General features: G+C 36.4%; 2 non-coding genes across 2 annotated transcripts; both read right to left on the bottom strand.

Moving 5' to 3' along the window:
* Positions 1–13,450: 13,450 nt before the first annotated feature.
* TRNAW-CCA (transfer RNA tryptophan (anticodon CCA)) lies at positions 13,451–13,524 on the bottom strand. Its single transcript has one exon. It is a non-coding gene; the product is annotated as a tRNA-Trp (tRNA).
* A 139-nt stretch (positions 13,525–13,663) lies between these two features.
* On the bottom strand, positions 13,664–13,737 carry TRNAP-UGG (transfer RNA proline (anticodon UGG)). Its single transcript has one exon. It is a non-coding gene; the product is annotated as a tRNA-Pro (tRNA).
* Between the last annotated feature and the right edge of the window lie 6,106 nt (positions 13,738–19,843).

A 19,843-nucleotide genomic window follows, 5' to 3' on the forward strand; every position in this document is an offset into this window, starting at 1 on the left:
GTAAAACAGATCAAACGGATTATTATCGAAATGATTTGAACTGTTTCAAAGACCCAACATGCATTTTTTTGCATTGGGCTCTTTCATAAACTGATTTAAAGATCAGTTAGTCCACCATAGTTTTTCTTTACGGAAAGATAATGAGATGGCTCCCTGTGCTCTGATTGATTTTTTGTATTATGATCTATCTAGGAGCAATACCAAAGTGTTTCAAAGGAGGATTACCTTGACTTAGGTCTGCCTCCGGTCTAAATTAAATCAACCTAAGTGAAATGGAGTCTCTATCGTTCCACTGCAAGAGTTAACTATGAGACTTCATACACCTTAAAGTTCATAGAACGAAAAGAAGTTTTTTGGAGGCCCTTATCCTCATTACGCCTAGCATTTAGTGGGCTGGATATTTACCTTATCAACTAGCAAATCCATAAGGGTTCTATTTGATTAGGCACCTGAATTGGCACCTGAATCGGACTGAACCGACTGTTTGTCAGGCTACTGTTCTCCTATTCTCTCGAATCTATGAAGTAAGACATTGATTTTGCAATAAGATCGATTATGTTCATTGCATAATAAGCTCCTTTGAAAAGCATTGGCGCACGTGTAAACGAGTTGCTCTACCGAACTGAGCTATAGCCCTTATCAGAGATATCTTAACATATAGATAATTTCTTGTCAAGATGAATATTTTCTAATGCCAGAGGATACCCCTTTGATCTGTATCTGTTTAGTATTTAGTTTAGTATTTAGTATATAACAGACCAATAACAGAGCGGTATTGCTTAGAAAAGGGATTCAATATATAATCGATCGAAGTAATGGGTCTTCCTTTGTGGTGATAAATTGCCTACTTAACTCAGTGGTTAGAGTATTGCTTTCATACGGCGGGAGTCATTGGTTCAAATCCAATAGTAGGTAAGTAGGTAGAAAAATTACTAGATAGCATTGGACTTACTTCGCTTCGCTATCTAATAACTTTTTCTACCCCTCTTCCCTTTTTCTTTGTATCAACTATAAACCACTGGATTGTCTTCAATTGGATGGGGGAATCCAATTGACAGCCTCGATTCGTATCCTAGCTCGTCTGAGAGCGAGCTTCGCTTCAACCAAATCTTTCGTACCCTCAGCTTTACTCAAGTTAGCTTCGGCTATTTCAAGTGCCTTTTGAGCTTCTTCCGGATCAATATCACTACCCAGTTCCGCATCATTTCCTAAAATGATGATCTCATTATTAACTATTCTCGCAAAACCGCTCCACAGAATCGCTGTTAACCATTGGTCGTTGAGGAGGCGTATTCTCAAAGGACCCATATCTACTGCTGTGTTAATGGGGGCGTGGTTTGGTAATACGCCAATTTGGCCACTATTAGTGGATAAAATGATTTCTTTCACTTCACAATCCCAAATAATTCGCTTAGGAGTCAGTACATAAAGATTTAATTTCATTTCTTCGATTTGTTCTCCTCTTCTAAGGTTATAGCTTTCGTGCTAGCTTCATCGATGTTACCCACCAAATAAAAAGCCTGTTCAGGTAGGCCGTCTAATTCTCCGGAAAGGATTAGTTGAAATCCCCTAATAGTTTCCGCAAGAGCAACATACTTTCCTGGAGAACCAGTAAAAACTTCTGCCACAAAGAACGGTTGTGATAAGAAACGCTTTTTCTTGCTCTTGCTACAGTTAAACGATCCTCTTCCGATAATTCATCCAAGCCAAGAATTGCGATAATGTCCTGAAGTTCTTTGTAACGTTGTAAAGTTTCCTTAACTCTTTGCGCAGTTTCATAATGTTCGTTGCCAACGATCGAGGCTGTAACATAGTCGAGGTTGAATCTAAAGGATCTACTGCTGGATAAATACCCTTGGAAGCTAATCCTCTGGAAAGTACGGTAGTAGCATCCAAATGTGCAAATGTTGTGGCAGGGGCAGGGTCGGTCAAATCGTCTGCAGGTACATAAACTGCTTGAATCGAAGTTATAGATCCCTTTTTAGTAGAAGCAATTCTTTCTTGCAAAGAACCCATTTCTGTACTAAGAGTAGGTTGATAACCCACTGCGGAGGGCATTCTCCCTAATAAAGCGGATACCTCTGATCCTGCTTGAACAAAACGAAAGATATTATCGATAAATAAAAGCACGTCTTGCTTATTAACATCTCGGAAATATTCCGCCATAGTTAGGGCAGTTAAACCAACTCTCATACGAGCTCCCGGTGGTTCATTCATTTGGCCATAGACTAGAGCTACCTTTGATTCCTCAATATTTTTTTCATTAATTACTCCGGATTCCTTCATTTCCATATAAAGATCATTTCCTTCACGAGTCCGTTCCCCTACTCCACCGAATACGGATACGCCCCCATGAGCTTTAGCAATGTTATTGATTAATTCCATGATCAGTACTGTTTTACCTACTCCAGCCCCCCCAAATAGTCCTATTTTTCCTCCACGTCGATAAGGAGCTAAAAGATCGACGACCTTAATACCTGTTTCAAAGATGGATAATTTCGTATCTAACTCGATAAAGGCAGGCGCAGATCTATGAATAGGGAACGTTGCACTACTATCTACAGGACCCAAATTGTCAACAGGCTCCCCAAGAACGTTGAAAATTCGTCCGAGAGTAGCTCCACCGACCGGAACACTGAGAGGAGCTCCCGTGTCAATCACTTCCATTCCTCTCATCAACCCGTCCGTAGCACTCATAGCTACAGCTCTAACTCGATTATTTCCTAATAATTGTTGTACCTCACAAGTCACATTAATTTGCTTATCGGCAGTGTCTCTACTCTGGACTACCAAAGCGTTATAAATATAAGGTAACTTGCCTGGGGAAAAGTGACATCCAGCACGGGTCCAATAATTTGATCGATACGACCTGTACTTTTTTCTTCAATTGTGGAAACCCCGGGAGGAGAAGTAGTAGGATTGGTTCTCATAATTATCACATAATTAAAAAAAAGGAATTTGTCGAAATTTTTCTTTTTTTATTGTTGAATAATGCCAAATCAAATCAAAAAAAATCCAAAAGTAAAAAGGAAATGAATTAGTTAATTCAATAAGAGAGAAAAGGGGACCAGGACTTGATTTCGTTGCCCAAGCGAATCCCATTCAATCGTTTACTCATGGAATGAGTCCATTGGAAAGTTCAATCAATCTTTTTTTTCATATACATTTTGCCTTTTGTGGAGGATCTGTGCCTACTCTACTTTCCTATCTAGGACTTCGATATACAAAATATATACTACTGTGAAGCATAGATTGCTGTCAACAAAGAATTTTATTAGTATTTAGTTAGGTATTTGCATTCAAAATAAGAAAAGGAGAACTATTAAGAACTTGTAAAATAAGGATTAGGAATTAATTTGGGTTGCGCTATATCTATCAAAGAGTATACAATAATTATGGATTTGGTAAATCAAATCCATGGTTTAATAACGAACCGTGTTAACTTACCATAACAACAACTCAATTCCTATCGAATTCCTATATTGGAATTCCTATAGGATAGAACATACACAGGGTGTACGCATTATATATGAATGAAACATATTCATTAACCTAAGCATGCCCTCAATTTTCTTTAATGAGTTGATATTATATTAATTGAATATCCTTTTTGTTTTACGAGATTTTTGCTAAAGTTTCATTTACGCCTAATTAACATCGAGTAGACCCTGTTATTGTGAGAATTCTTAATTCAAGAGTTATAGGGAGGGACTTATGTCACCACAAACAGAAACTAAAGCAGGTGTTGGATTTCAAGCTGGTGTTAAAGATTATAAATTGACTTACTACACCCCAGAGTATGAAACTAAGGATACTGATATCTTGGCAGCATTCCGAGTAAGTCCTCAGCCTGGGGTTCCGCCCGAAGAAGCAGGGGCTGCAGTAGCTGCCGAATCTTCTACTGGTACATGGACAACTGTTTGGACTGATGGACTTACCAGTCTTGATCGTTACAAAGGACGATGCTATCACATCGAGCCTGTTGCTGGGGAAGACAACCAATGGATCTGTTATGTAGCTTATCCATTAGACCTATTTGAAGAGGGTTCCGTTACTAACATGTTTACTTCCATTGTAGGTAACGTATTTGGTTTCAAAGCCCTACGTGCTCTACGTTTGGAGGATCTACGAATTCCCCCTACTTATTCAAAAACTTTCCAAGGCCCGCCTCATGGTATCCAAGTTGAAAGAGATAAGTTGAACAAGTACGGTCGTCCTTTATTGGGATGTACTATAAACCAAAATTGGGATTATCCGCAAAAAATTATGGTAGAGCGTGTTATGAGTGTCTACGTGGTGGACTTGATTTTACCAAAGATGATGAAAACGTAAACTCACAACCATTTATGCGCTGGAGAGACCGTTTTGTCTTTTGTGCCGAAGCTATTTATAAATCACAGGCCGAAACCGGTGAAATCAAGGGGCATTACTTGAATGCGACTGCGGGTACATGTGAAGAAATGATTAAGAGAGCTGTATTTGCAAGAGAATTAGGGGTTCCTATTGTAATGCATGACTACTTAACTGGGGGATTCACCGCAAATACTACTTTGGCTCATTATTGCCGCGACAATGGCCTACTTCTTCACATTCACCGTGCAATGCATGCAGTTATTGATAGACAGAAAAATCATGGTATGCATTTCCGTGTATTAGCTAAAGCATTGCGTATGTCTGGGGGAGATCATATCCACTCCGGTACAGTAGTAGGTAAGTTAGAAGGGGAACGCGAAATGACTTTAGGTTTTGTTGATTTATTGCGCGATGATTTTATTGAAAAAGATCGTGCTCGCGGTATCTTTTTCACTCAGGACTGGGTATCCATGCCAGGTGTTATACCGGTAGCTTCAGGTGGTATTCATGTTTGGCATATGCCAGCTCTGACCGAAATCTTTGGGGACGATTCTGTATTACAATTTGGTGGAGGAACTTTAGGACATCCTTGGGGAAATGCACCTGGTGCAGCAGCTAATCGAGTGGCTTTAGAAGCCTGTGTACAAGCTCGTAACGAAGGGCGCGATCTTGCTCGCGAAGGTAATGAAATTATCCGAGCAGCTTGCAAATGGAGTCCTGAACTAGCCGCAGCTTGTGAAGTATGGAAGGCGATCAAATTCGAGTTCGAGCCGGTAGATACTATTGATTAACTAGATAAAACTAAAGATAAAGAAGGTATAAATAAAAAAGAAACGAAATAAAAAGAGAAAAAAATCAGTTATGAAATGCAGTAATTCTTCTTTATTCTTCTAATTGATTGCAATTAAACTCGGCTCAATCTTTTTTAGAAAAAAAAGATTGAGCCGAATAAAAATAGATCATGATATGATCATGAGACTTGACAAATTGAGATTCGTCTATTCTATATATCTAGAATATATATATTAAGGTATAATACAATAAAGAAATACAAATAAAATAATAAAATAATAAAATATAGTATTATCATATGATAATGATAATGGAATCAAATACGCAGTATTTACAGAAAAAAGTCTTCGTTTATTGGGAAAGAATCAATATACTTTTAATGTCGAATCGGGATTCACTAAGACAGAAATAAAGCATTGGGTCGAACTCTTCTTTGGTGTTAAGGTGGTAGCTGTGAATAGCCATCGACTACCTGGAAAAGGTAGAAGAATAGGACCTATTCTGGGCCATACAATGCATTACAGACGTATGATCATTACCCTTCAACCGGGTTATTCTATTCCACTTCTAGATAGAGAAAAAAACTAAAGGAGAATGAATGAAAAAAGACATAGTTTGGAAGTTAGACCTTTTTATAGGACTCTCTTTCAATTTCAAAAAAGAGGACGTTTGAAACTTTTAACAGGCGTAATCGTGAGTCAACAAGTGACTCGAACTGTGTGTAAAAAAAGAAGCATTTTTTTTTTTTCAAAATGCTAGAACTAGATAAGGAAGTTTTCTATAACCTTGAGAAAAAGGATAAAAAGGTAGTTTTTTTTTAGTTTATGACTCCGATCAAGAGCGAGAAATCCTTGATTTGGGATTGGACATAGAACCTGGACCCATCGTAGAGACGTTTAGTTCAAAAGAAAGGATCGTATCCTGATGGTAAGAATTATACTTTCGTGGAAATACAGCGCTATAGACTTCAATGCGGTAGAGTAGACGTTTTGTTTCTAATTTTTCTGGACCAAACCTCCGCTCCGACCCAACGATACAATGAATTTTTTCTGTTCATATTCATAAATAAAAAAGATTCGGAATCGCAATGCTACTATATGCGTCCAGAGGAGTATTTGGAATAATATTCTTCTATAATCCATTATTGCGGGGGGTCTTACTAACAGGGCTTCGCTGCACGGGACAGGTCTTCGTCGAAAAGCTAACTCCACCCGGCATTTTCATACCCTTTCTTTGGGTGGTATATCGCCTTTTAAAGTCTAAGAGGGTAGTAGGGGATCTATAGTAGGTAAGATAATTTGCCCTTTGATTTTGATTGAATATACTATTTTTCCGCCTTTACCACGCATTATTGTATGCGCTTCTAGAGAAGTATGTATGCAGGAAGTAAATTCTAACCGCTTTCTTTTGAATCCAATTTCAAATTAGATTAGAAAGATAGAAAGGCCATGAGGATGGGAAAATCAAAATAAAATCTTTTTAATTAGTTCTCCTTTTTTGGAATTTTCTTATTATCCTTTCATTTTTTTTACAGAATATTTTTCAAACTAAAAATAAAAAATACAATACAATAGTCAATATTCCTTATAATAGATATACTTAATTATATCATAAGAATCTTAAGATATTTTTCGACTAGATAGAAATAGTAAATTTGAATTGAGACACCTATTCCATGACGGATTTAAACTTACCTTCTATTTTCGTGCCTTTAGTAGGCTTAGTATTTCCGGCAATTGCAATGACTTCTTTATTTCTTTATGTGCAAAAAAATAAGATTGTCTAGTATTTTTTAGTGTAAGTAATATAATATGGTAGGGTATGTGGCTTTTTCTACACACACTTTCTACACACAAATGAAAAACGGTTATGGATGCGGATATAGGCTACGAGCATAAATGCATGAATATGCAGAGCCAGGTATAGCGAGTTTTATTTTATTTATTTTAATTGAATCAACGAATATTTTTTGAATAGAAAGTCAATGTATCTAACCTATTATTTCACAGGAGTACTAGTTGCTGAAGGCGATTTCAGAATCAAAAAAAGTAAAGTCAAAATTATTTAGCTTATTCTCTCAATTTCAATCGACCGCTGCTGGATTTAGTATATCTAATATGAATTGGCGATCAGAACACATATGGGTAGAACTTCTAAAAGGTTCTCGAAAAAGGGGTAATTTTTTCTGGGCCTGTATTCTTTTTCTAGGTTCACTAGGATTCTTATCGGTTGGGATTTCCAGTTATCTTGGTAAGAATATTATATCTATACTTCCATCTCAAGAAATTCTTTTTTTTCCGCAGGGGGTCGTGATGTCTTTCTACGGAATCGCAGGCCTATTCATTAGCTCCTACTTGTGGTGTACTATTTTGTGGAATGTAGGTAGTGGTTATGACCGATTCGATAGAAAAGAGGGAATAGTGTGCATTTTTCGTTGGGGATTCCCTGGAATAAAACGTCGCGTCTTCCTTCGATTCCTTATGCGGGATATCCAATCAATTAGAATTCAGGTTAAAGAGGGTCTTTATCCTCGTCGTATTCTTTATATGGAAATCCGGGGCCAGGGGATCATTCCCTTGACTCGTACTGATGATAAATTTTTTACTCCACGAGAAATTGAACAAAAAGCTGCCGAATTGGCCTATTTCTTGCGCGTACCAATTGAAGTATTTTGAGGTATCTTTTTTGAACTGAGTTGAATGAAGAAAAGAAGAATTGGAAGAAGAAAAGTTTTCTCAACACAGGGAGGAAGTCCCTTCTAAATTGGATTTGTTATTGTAAGGGGATTTTTAAGTATTTATCTAAAGGAAGGAACAAACGAGGATAAGAGAAATTTGCTTTTAATTTTTTTTTATCCAAGTTAGATATATCGCATACTATTCTTCCTTTTTCATCCGAAAGGGCTTTTTTTTTATTCTATTTCACTATTTCATTCCATCTAGATCTAAGAAAGAACCCAATGCACTGAAATTCCACTAATAACTAATATACAAAAAAGAAGAATAGATACAGGGTATCAAACCTATAGAGTTTTTGCTTCAAAGAAATAGAAATATCATGAAATAGAAATATCATCATATAGAGTCAGGGAATGGAATAGAGTCAGCGAATGAAGCATATTCATTAACAACTCCATTTACAGATCAAAAATGAAAAAAAAGAAAGCATTGCCTTCTTTACTATATCTTGTATTTATCGTACTTTTGCCTTGGGGGGTCTCTTCCTCATTTAACAAATGTCTGGAACTTTGGATTAAGAATTGGTGGAATACCAGGCAATCCGAAACTCTCTTAACTGATATTCAAGAGAAAAGGATTCTAGAAAGATTCATAGAATTAGAAGAACTTTCTCTCTTGGACGAGATGATAAAAGGGAAACTAAAGACACATGTACAAAAACCTCCTACAGGAATACACAAGGAAATAATACAATGGGTCAAAATAAATAATGAGGATCATCTCCATACCATTTTGCATTTCTCGACAAATATAATCTGTTTGGCTATTCTAAGTGGTTCTTTTTTTCTGGGTAAAGAGGAACTTGTCATTTTGAATTCTTGGGTTCAGGAATTCTTCTATAATTTAAATGACTCAATAAAAGCTTTTTTTATTCTTTTAGTTACTGATTTTTTTGTTGGATTTCACTCCACCCGTGGTTGGGAACTAGTAATTCGTTGGGTCTACAACGATTTTGGATGGGCTCCTAACGAGCTTATTTTCACTATTTTTGTTTGTAGTTTTCCAGTAATTCTAGATACATGTTTGAAATTTTGGGTCTTTTTTTGTTTAAATCGTCTATCTCCTTCGCTTGTAGTCATTTATCATTCAATTAGTGAAGCATAAATTCATTTGATCTCCCGATATTAATATTAATCAAATTAGCAAGCATCTTTTTTTAGAAAGAAAGCCCTTTTCCATTTTAGCAAAATTCTTTCTATTTATACCTACTTTAAGGTATTCATCATTGCAGTACAACTGTTGCAGTAGAATGACAACAGATTCGTGTATAGGGAACTAGATTAGCTTAGCTACCTATCTAATTTATTGTAGAAATTCTGGGATCTGCGATTGGACATGGAAAATAGAAATACTTTTTCTTGGGTAAAGGAACAGATAACTCGATCGATTTCTGTATCGATCATGATATACGTAATAACTCGGACATCTATTTCAAATGCATATCCCATTTTTGCGCAGCAGGGTTATGAAAACCCACGAGAAGCAACTGGACGAATTGTATGTGCCAATTGCCATTTAGCTAGCAAGCCCGTCGATATTGAAGTTCCCCAAGCTGTGCTTCCCGATACTGTATTTGAAGCAGTTCTTCGAATTCCTTATGATATGCAATTGAAACAAGTTCTTGCTAATGGAAAAAAGGGAGGGTTGAATGTAGGTGCTGTTCTTATTTTGCCCGAGGGATTCGAATTAGCGCCGCCCGATCGTATTTCCCCTGAGTTAAAAGAAAAGATAGGAAATCTTGCTTTTCAGAGTTATCGTCCCGATAAAAAAAACATTCTTGTGATAGGCCCTGTTCCCGGTAAGAAATATAGTGAAATTGTCTTTCCCATTCTTTCCCCTGATCCTGCTACGAAGAAAGATGCTCATTTCTTAAAATATCCCATATATGTAGGGGGAAACCGAGGAAGAGGACAGATCTATCCTGATGGTAGCAAGAGTAACAATACAGTCTATAATGCTACGTCAACAGGTATAGTAAGAAAAATACTACGTAAAGAAAAGGGGGGGTATGAAATATCCATAGTTGATGCATCAGATGGACGCCAAGTGATTGATATTATACCTCCCGGACCAGAACTTCTTGTTTCAGAGGGGGAATCCATCAAGCTTGATCAACCATTAACAAGCAATCCTAATGTGGGAGGTTTTGGTCAGGGGGACGCAGAAATCGTGCTTCAGGATCCATTACGTGTCCAAGGCCTTTTGTTCTTCTTCGCATCCGTTATTTTGGCACAAGTTTTTTTGGTTCTCAAAAAGAAACAGTTTGAAAAGGTTCAATTGTACGAAATGAATTTCTAGGTCCCGGGATTTCTTACCATCAAGTTGGTAAAAAGCCTCGATTTATTGGCAATTGCTAGAATTATCTATGATCTATTTTGGAAATCCTTTTTTTGTTTAGACTGCTTTTTGTTTATGAGATGTCTGGAATTCCTTATTTATATCCCATGCAAAAGAAGAGAATCCAAGGCAAAGGCGAGAACAATCAAATTAAAATTTCTTCTTTTTCGGAGGGATTGCAGGTCTTCTTAATCGTCTATTCGGCACAAGAAAAAGCCTTTTTCTTGTGCCGATTCTTCTTGTATCAAAATAAGAATCCTTTTTCTTCCTAATTCGTCAAAGATTACTATTTCTTCTTTATTCGGGTCTGTCTCTTGGACCTCTTTTTCTTTTGCTTAGGTTTAGCCGAGGTAGTGGACAAACAGAGGGGAAGAAAATATGGCGGGGGAAAAATTTCTTGTGATTGTGAGCAAATTGCTTGGCTTGTTTAATTAAGTTCAACTTCAAATTTACAGAAATTTTGCAAAAAAAAAGTAAACTCTTCCATTGAAGGTTTTTTTATTTTTAGGCTAGTTGAATAGTTTTGATTAAGGTTTTATTAGTTTATTACTCGAAACTAAATCAAGGATTTTCAGGATACTTCCTTCGTGGAATAAGATATTGGATCCTCGAGTGATCTCTTTTTCTTGTTGCTTCATAAGAGTGAATCGAATAGATTCAATTCGCGTTATAAGAGTAAAATAAAAATTCCGCGGGTCCTTTCCGCTCTAATCAGATAAAGGGGGGTAAGGACCCGCTAAGCTCCTACTTTTTCATGTTTACAATCTGGTCCCTCCGATTACTATAGAGATGAACCCAATCCAGAATATGAACCATAAAAGAAAACACCTACTAAACCAATCACAGCAATACCAGCTACAGTACCTATCAGCCAAAGAGGAATTCTTCCAGTAGTATCGGCCATTTCCCCTACTTTCCTCCACATTTTATCAATTGGTCATGCTAGAGACAAAAACAGTCATGGGTAGTTATAAGGATGGTATCCTTCCAAATGGGATAAGAGAATTCTTATTAGTCTCTTTCTTTCTCTCAATTGAAGAAGTAATTGGAAAATAAAACAGCAAGTACAAAAATGAGTAATAAACCCCAGTATAGACTGGTACGATTCAATTCAACATTTTGTTCATTCGGGTTTGATTGTGTCATAGTTCTATAGTTGGAATTTGTTTTATCGTTGGATGAACTGCATTGCTGATATTGATCCCAAGAAAAAAACAGTAGGTACAGCTAGTCCGTGAATAGCCAGCCATCGCACTGTAAAAATAGGATAGGTTCGATCTATGGTCATTGAGGGCCTCCTAAAAGGATCTACTAAATTCATCGAGTTGTTCTAAAGAATCAAAACGGTCGGTTATTAACGGAATTCCTTGTCGGCTTTCCGTGAAATACTCGTTTGGCCTAGGACTTCCAAACACGTCATAAGCTAAACCCGTACTGACAAATAACCAACCCGCAATGAATAGGGAAGGTATAGTAATGCTATGAATAACCCAGTATCGAATACTGGTAATAATATCAGCAAAAGAACGTTCTCCCGTGCTTCCAGACATGCTGAACTCCCAAAATTTTTGTACATTCAAAAAAGGAATTGATTCCGTAAAAGATGGGATCGACCAGTAAATAGAAAATTACTGATATTTCATCCTTGTGAGATTGTCAATTTTGTACCAAAGGTGTATTTTGAGTATACCGAATTAGTATAGCTATCCTTCCTATGGCACAGCAATCTGGTTTTGCCTGGTTCCGAAACATAATTACTTTTTTATTTTTTTTTTGTCTATAGGTAAGCTATATGTTATTCAAGGCATCAATAGAAAACCCCATTTTTGTAGGTTCTACTTACTTTTCATTGGCTTCGGAATAATAGAGTAATTCGGAATAGCAGCCAAAATCTTGGGAAAATCTAAGTTAATGATCAATAGGTTTGGATAAATAATTTAGGAAGGATATTCTCATACTGACACAATACAAGGACAAGTATATGTGAAATCTATCCTTTCATAATTCGTAATTCATCCTTGTATTGTTTGTTGGATTAGGTCTAACTTTCTTGACCAAACTGCGAGCGCGGAACTTTACGAGATGAAATAGGGAAAGACAGAAGATAGAATAGAACTTAAAAGGATAATTGAAGTGACTCGTCTTCGAATCTACTTTGGTTGGAGTTCGAAAAAGGAATAAAAATAAAGTAAATTCAAGGAAGAGCTTTCTTTTTTTTTTTTTTTTAACAGCCCCTTGGCAGGTCGTGGAATGCTTTTGTTCTCCTCTTATTCCATATGGAATACAATCAGTTAAAATAAGAAGGAATAGGGGAATATTCGATCGTTCACTCCAAAAAGAGGGTCCTATTGAAAAAGAAATTATCCAAAATAGAAAGAAGTTTTTTTTTTCAAATTCAATTGTTTATTTATCTCTTATTCAAAAATTTCCCTGAAAATTGAATTTCTTTTTTTCATTCAATGGGGTTAGATGATCTAGTTCTTAATATTATTACTTTACTCAATTGACAAATTCCACAACAAATCTCTTGATTCGGAATTAGGGACTCATGTATCATCTGATGAATCCACTTTCTTTTACACTTCTGTATCTTACTCTATCTTGTTTTTTAGTATTATCTAAAATAACTGATGAATTATGAATTTTCCATAACTTAGGTAAATGCTTTACCAACATATGTAGTGTAGTAAAAAAAAATAAATGGAATTTAACTCTTTCATGCTTACTTTAACTAGTTATTTTGGTTTTCTACTGGCTGCTTTAACTATAACCCCAGCTCTATTTATTGGCTTGAACAAGATACGCCTTATTTGAATTGACTGAATAATTATAATTCAGAAAAGAAAAATCTTTCTTTGGGATTCCTGGCATTCTACGACTCTTTTCCAGACTAATTAGGAATTCTTTTCTTGGTCATTGAGATTCGTGGATAATTTAGAGTACTATTTAGGGATAGATCGTACCTCTTTTTTTATCCCCTCGAACAAATCGAAATGATTGAAGTTTTTCTATTTGGAATCGTCTTAGGCCTAATTCCTATTACTTTAGCGGGATTATTCGTGACTGCGTATTTGCAATACAGGCGTGGGGATCAGTTGGATCTTTGATTGAGTCATTTTTTTTTTTTGATTGACCTCCTCCAGACCAGAGAGGAGGTCAAATTGAAATTGGAGTTACAATTCAATTTTGTTAAGTTATTTTACTCTGCTTCGACATAAAATAGATGGAATCACGCTCTGTAGGATTTGAACCTACGACATCGGGTTTTGGAGACCCGCGTTCTACCGAACTGAACTAAGAGCGCTTTCATTCATTCAAAAAGAAAATCTTTTTCTATTCCTAATGTATCTCACGTACGTATAGTCTCCACAAATTCAAGTTATACCCACTTTACTTTAATTGATCTCGTCGCTACTGCCTATAAAGAAGAAAGAAGTAATAGGTAGGGATGACAGGATTTGAACCTGTGACATTTTGTACCCAAAACAAACGCGCTACCAAGCTGCGCTACATCCCTTTTCCAAATTAAATTGTTGTACAATGCCATTGTACACAATTCCTGTCTTCTTTTCCACATCATAATTTTCTTCTTCTTTCTTTCTCTATCTATATATAGAACCCTCGTGTCATTTCTTCTTTTTGGTCTCATATAATTAAGGAATTATATACATATAAAATCCAATATAATTTCGCCTATAAAAGAAGGATTACTTTTCCTTGGTAATATATAGGAAGAAGGGGTCATCTTTTTCTTTTTTAGGGATAGGAAAATTTCGTCGATATGGTTCATTTTATATATAGCATAACAATCTTGGGCAAGAGTTTATGATCATATATGTATTCCAACAAGGAAGGAGGATTTTCAATGCGGGATATAAAAACATATCTCTCTGTAGCACCCGTGCTAAGTACTCTATGGTTTGGTGCTTTAGCAGGTTTATTGATAGAAATTAATCGTTTATTCCCAGATGCTTTGTCATTCCCTTTTTTTTAATTCTAGTTATTGCTATGGGAGGGATAGATTTCTTCGTGATATGACAAAATTTGATCCTTTTCAATCTTTTTTTAGTATCGGAAGGAAAAAGAAAGAAAAGATGGATTGGGTTGAACCTCAGAGTCATTAAAAATTTGGTAAACCCCATTTTTGAAAATAGAAATTCAATTTAAAGGGGTACCCAAGCTAAATAAGGCCTCAGAAATCAGAGCATAGAAAAGGCGGGGCTGGCTAATTAAATGAAAGGATTTCGAACCAAAATCTTTGCTAATTCGACAAGGATTGTATTCTTTAATTATTTCTCTATTTTTTATTACTTAATTAAAGAATAAAAAAAAATTATTCTAATGAATTTTATTCTTCTTCTTCGGATTCAAAATAGAAGAATAAAAGAATAAGTAGAAGAATTAAGTTAAGTCAATCCAAAAAGAAAAGGAGGTTCATGGCCAAGGGAAAAGATGTTAGAATCAGAGTTATTTTGGAATGCATCAGTTGTGTTCGAAAAGGTGCCAATGAGGAATCGACGGGGATTTCTAGATATAGTACTCAAAAGAATCGCCACAATACACCCGGACAATTAGAATTCAAAAAATTTTGTCGTTATTGTCGCAAGCATACGACTCATCACGAAATAAAGAAATAGGAACATCGTGTGTTTGATCTTTCCAAACAACAGAAAGAGTAAGAACTTCATATTTAATATATAAAGAAAACATAGTATAGAATACAAAATACAAATCAACTCATCTGATTTCCGGTAGATATTATTTCATATGTATAGAGGGTATTCATATACTATAATATGAATCAAATAAGATATGGATCAAAGAAAAACTACTTCTTCTGGATCCTAAATTAATAAAATAAAGAAGTGAATTTTCAAATTTTCAAATTTTAAATAAGGAATAAATCATGTATACATCTAAACAACCTTTTCTTAAATCTAAGCAACCCTTTAGTAAATCCAAGCAAACTTTTAATAAATCCAAGCAACCCTTTCGTAAATCCAAGCAAACTTTTCGTAAATTCAAGCAACCTTTTCGTAAATCTAAACAACCTTTTCGTAGGCGTCCCCGGATTGGCCCGGGAGATCGAATTGATTATAGAAACATGAGTTTAATTAATAGATTTATTAGTGAACAAGGAAAAATATTATCGAGACGAATAAATAGATTAACCTTGAAACAACAACGATTAATTACTCTTGCTATAAAACAGGCTCGTATTTTATCTTTCTTACCGTTTCGTAACTATGAGAACGAAAAGCAATTTCAAGCCCAGTCAATTTCAATAATTACAGGTTCTAGACCCAGAAAAAATAGACATATTCCTCAATTAACGCAAAAGTACAATTCCAATCGAAACTTAAGAAACAACAACCAAAATTTAAGAAACAACAACCGGAACTTAAGTTCCGATTGTTGATGTTTTATTCGAATTCGAAAGGGCCAGACCTATATATATTATAAAGAAAGTAATCCAGCTCGTTGATTCCTACCACTTAATCTTAATTTATTGTATCTTCCCGGAGTTCCCTCTCCGGGAATTCATCTTTTATTATTCCAGTATATTACTTTATTTATACCTTTAATTGATGATCTTTATTTTATTGGAAATCGTGTAAAGATTATTTGGATTTGATACAGCTACTTGTGCAAGCATTTTACGATTAAGAATCAATTTCTTCTTGTACAGGTTGTGTATTAATTTACTATAACTATCGAATACTTTATATACCCGCGTTGCTGCGTTTATCCGAGTGATCCACAAACGACGAAAATCCCTCTTTTGCCTACCTCTATCTCGATGAGAGGAAACAAAAGCTCTTTTTACCTGTTGGGTAATCATTCGATTAAGTCTTAAATGAGCCCCTCTAAAGTTTGAGGCAAATGAACGCATTTTTGTTCGTCGTCTCCAGAGGCTATATATCCTCGCGGAACTCTGGTCATTGAATCAAATTAACCTTAATGAATAACTAATGATTTCTCTTCTTTTAGCCACCCTTTTTCTCATTAATAACAAAACTAATTATTCCGATATATAAAATATTAATTCCAATGGCTTTTGCTATAGTAACCTTCCCAACCACGATTTTTTATTCCACTCCGTTCAGTTATTTCTATACGAAATAACAAATTCATTCTAATAATACTAAAAAAAATAGTGGGTTCCATCGTTTCTATGGTTCCCTTTTAAACGGTGAGGCCCTCTCTATACACCGGAGCCCTTTCTTTCATCAAAAGGTATTGCGAACTTGTATAGTCCACATTCTTTGGCTCTACCTATCCATTATAGAGTAAATAGCTCTTTTCACAATAAGAGTTATCCATACAGTGACGGTATTTAATTATGAAAGTTGGCTAAGTAGCTGACCCTGTTAGTCCGTTCTTTTAAGATAAAGGAGCATAAGCCTTTTTCTTTTTATTACTATTTCCTCCGCTTAATGGATAACCATTTGCTACCAATGGGAGAATTGCTTCTTATTTCCAATTTAGATAATTGGATTTGCACCAAAGGAAACCATAAATTCCATATACCATAGAAATCTAGGATAGAGAAGCTATATCCTATTCATTGGTACTAATCATGGATACTTCAATTTTTTTTATATTTGTTTGAAGTCATGATCTGAACGAGTCGCACATACACCCTAGCACATGTTCCTCGACGCTGAGGGCATCCTTTAAGCGCGGCCGTTTTTCGAGCATTTCGTATTGGCTGTCTTGCGTTTCTAATAAGTTGTTTAACCGTCGGCATGTTGTATGTATATAGAAAAAAATGGATTGGTTTAGATCCATCTTAACCTGATGATTGCTCATCATGAAGTCTTTCTATTTTCTATTAAATCGAGGAAAACACGAATTTAGCTGTGAAATAACTTTACAAGAAATCCGGACACTACCAATCCTTAAACATTTCTGGAAACCACACTGGATCAGTATCGCAGTGCTTGTCAATCATTTCATCCCCTACAATATCGACAAGTCCATAAGCTTTGGCTTCGTCTGCTGACATAAAAACATCCCTTTCCATGTCTTCGGATACAACCCAAAAAGGCTTGCCTGTTCTTACTGCATAAACCCTTGTGATCATTTCGCGAACTTTGTGTAACTCTTCTACTTCTAGTAAAAATTCTGGTGTCCTTGCCCGATAATAAGCACTAGCAGGTTGGTGAAGCATAATCCTCGCGTGAGGGAATGCTATACGCTTGGTGGGTTCTCCTCCAAGCAGAATGAAGGACGCCATGGAGGCGGCTATTCCGAGGCATATTGTATATATATCTGGTGTCACCGTTTGCATCGTATCAAAAATAGCCATTCCTGAGATTAGCCACCCGCCTGGGGAGTTTATAAACAAAAAAATATCACTAATTCCATCTTCTATACTCAGATATACCATGAGACCTGTAATATGATTCGTGATCTCGCAACGAATCTCTTGACCTAAAAAAAGTGTCCTTTCTCGATACATAACATTGTATAAGTCAACCCAAGTCGCTTCTTCATCTCCAGGAATCCGGTAAGGTACTTTTGGAACACCAATGGGCATATTAGATTAATATTATTAAATTTAAGTAAGAAAACCACACTTTAATATGGAAACGTAAGAATGGAACAGAAAGAAAGAATCCGCAGTTTATTGTCTTAATTTTTATTCTTATTCTATATGAATATTATAGATTCTATTAATACGTAGATTGAAAGGTTATACATATAAGGAATGTAAGACAGATTGAATAAAGAAAAGGGAATGGGTGATTTGAATGCTAAACAAAGAGGGGTAGCGATCTATTCTTCGTTTTTTCCAAATTGGCCAAGTTACCCATTGCATATTGGCACTTATCGAGTATAGAATAGATCTGCTTCTCTTTCTTCTTATGAACAGAATTGGCTTCTTATTTTTAATGGAATGAAATAAATATTCGCGCTTTCTGACACAGAATCCCCTAGAAGGGTTAGGTACATAGGATATGGATAGTCTTTTTCAATGCGATAAAATAAAGCGACATCGTGTCTATTTTTCTTTGCTAAAGGGGTATTTCCATGGGTTTGCCTTGGTATCGTGTTCATACTGTCGTATTGAATGATCCGGGTCGATTGCTTGCGGTGCATATAATGCACACAGCTCTAGTTTCTGGTTGGGCTGGCTCAATGGCTTTATACGAATTAGCAGTTTTTGATCCCTCTGATCCTGTTCTGGATCCAATGTGGAGACAAGGTATGTTCGTAATTCCCTTCATGACTCGTTTAGGAATAACGGATTCGTGGGGTGGTTGGAGTATTTCAGGAGGAACTGTAACAAATCCGGGTATTTGGAGTTATGAAGGTGTGGCAGGTACGCATATTGTGTTTTCTGGCTTGTGTTTCTTGGCAGCGATCTGGCATTGGGTATATTGGGACCTAGAAATATTCTCTGATGAGCGGACGGGAAAACCCTCTTTGGATTTGCCCAAGATCTTTGGAATTCATTTATTTCTTGCAGGGGTGGCTTGCTTTGGCTTTGGGGCATTTCATGTAACGGGTTTGTATGGTCCTGGGATATGGGTATCCGATCCTTATGGACTAACTGGAAAAGTACAAGCTGTAAATCCAGCGTGGGGTGCAGAAGGTTTTGATCCTTTTGTTCCGGGGGGAATAGCTTCTCATCATATTGCTGCGGGTACATTGGGTATATTAGCGGGCTTATTCCATCTTAGTGTCCGTCCGCCTCAACGTCTATATAAAGGATTACGTATGGGCAATATTGAAACTGTACTTTCCAGTAGTATCGCTGCTGTTTTTTTTGCAGCTTTCGTAGTTGCTGGAACTATGTGGTATGGGTCAGCAACGACCCCAATCGAATTATTTGGGCCTACTCGTTATCAGTGGGATCAGGGATACTTTCAGCAAGAAATATATCGAAGAGTTAGCAATGGTTTAGCCGAAAATCTTAGTTTATCAGAAGCTTGGTCTAAAATTCCCGAAAAATTAGCCTTTTATGATTATATTGGTAATAATCCGGCAAAAGGGGGATTATTCAGAGCAGGCTCAATGGACAATGGGGATGGAATAGCTGTTGGATGGTTAGGACATCCCGTCTTTAGAGATAAAGAAGGACGTGAGCTTTTTGTACGCCGTATGCCTACTTTTTTTGAAACATTTCCGGTTGTTTTGGTAGATGAGGAGGGAATTGTTAGAGCAGACGTTCCTTTTAGAAGAGCAGAATCCAAATATAGTGTTGAACAAGTAGGTGTAACGGTGGAGTTCTATGGTGGCGAACTTAATGGAGTAAGTTATTCTGATCCTGCTACTGTAAAAAAATATGCGAGGCGTTCTCAATTAGGGGAAATTTTTGAATTAGACCGGGCTACTTTGAAATCTGATGGTGTTTTTCGCAGCAGTCCAAGGGGTTGGTTCACTTTTGGTCATGCTACCTTTGCTTTGCTCTTCTTTTTCGGACACATTTGGCATGGCGCTAGAACATTGTTCCGAGATGTTTTTGCTGGTATTGATCCAGATTTGGATGCTCAAGTGGAATTTGGAACATTCCAAAAAGTGGGAGATCCAACTACAAGGAAACAGGCAGTTTGATACACATTGTTATAGTATCTTTCACCTCTCTTTTTTGATTTGACATGGGAAACATCTCC

This window comes from Triticum urartu, unplaced genomic scaffold (assembly GCF_056163025.1).
Source record: "Triticum urartu cultivar PI428250 unplaced genomic scaffold, HENAU_Tu73 scaffold2, whole genome shotgun sequence".
NCBI classification, from domain to species: domain Eukaryota; kingdom Viridiplantae; phylum Streptophyta; class Magnoliopsida; order Poales; family Poaceae; genus Triticum; species Triticum urartu.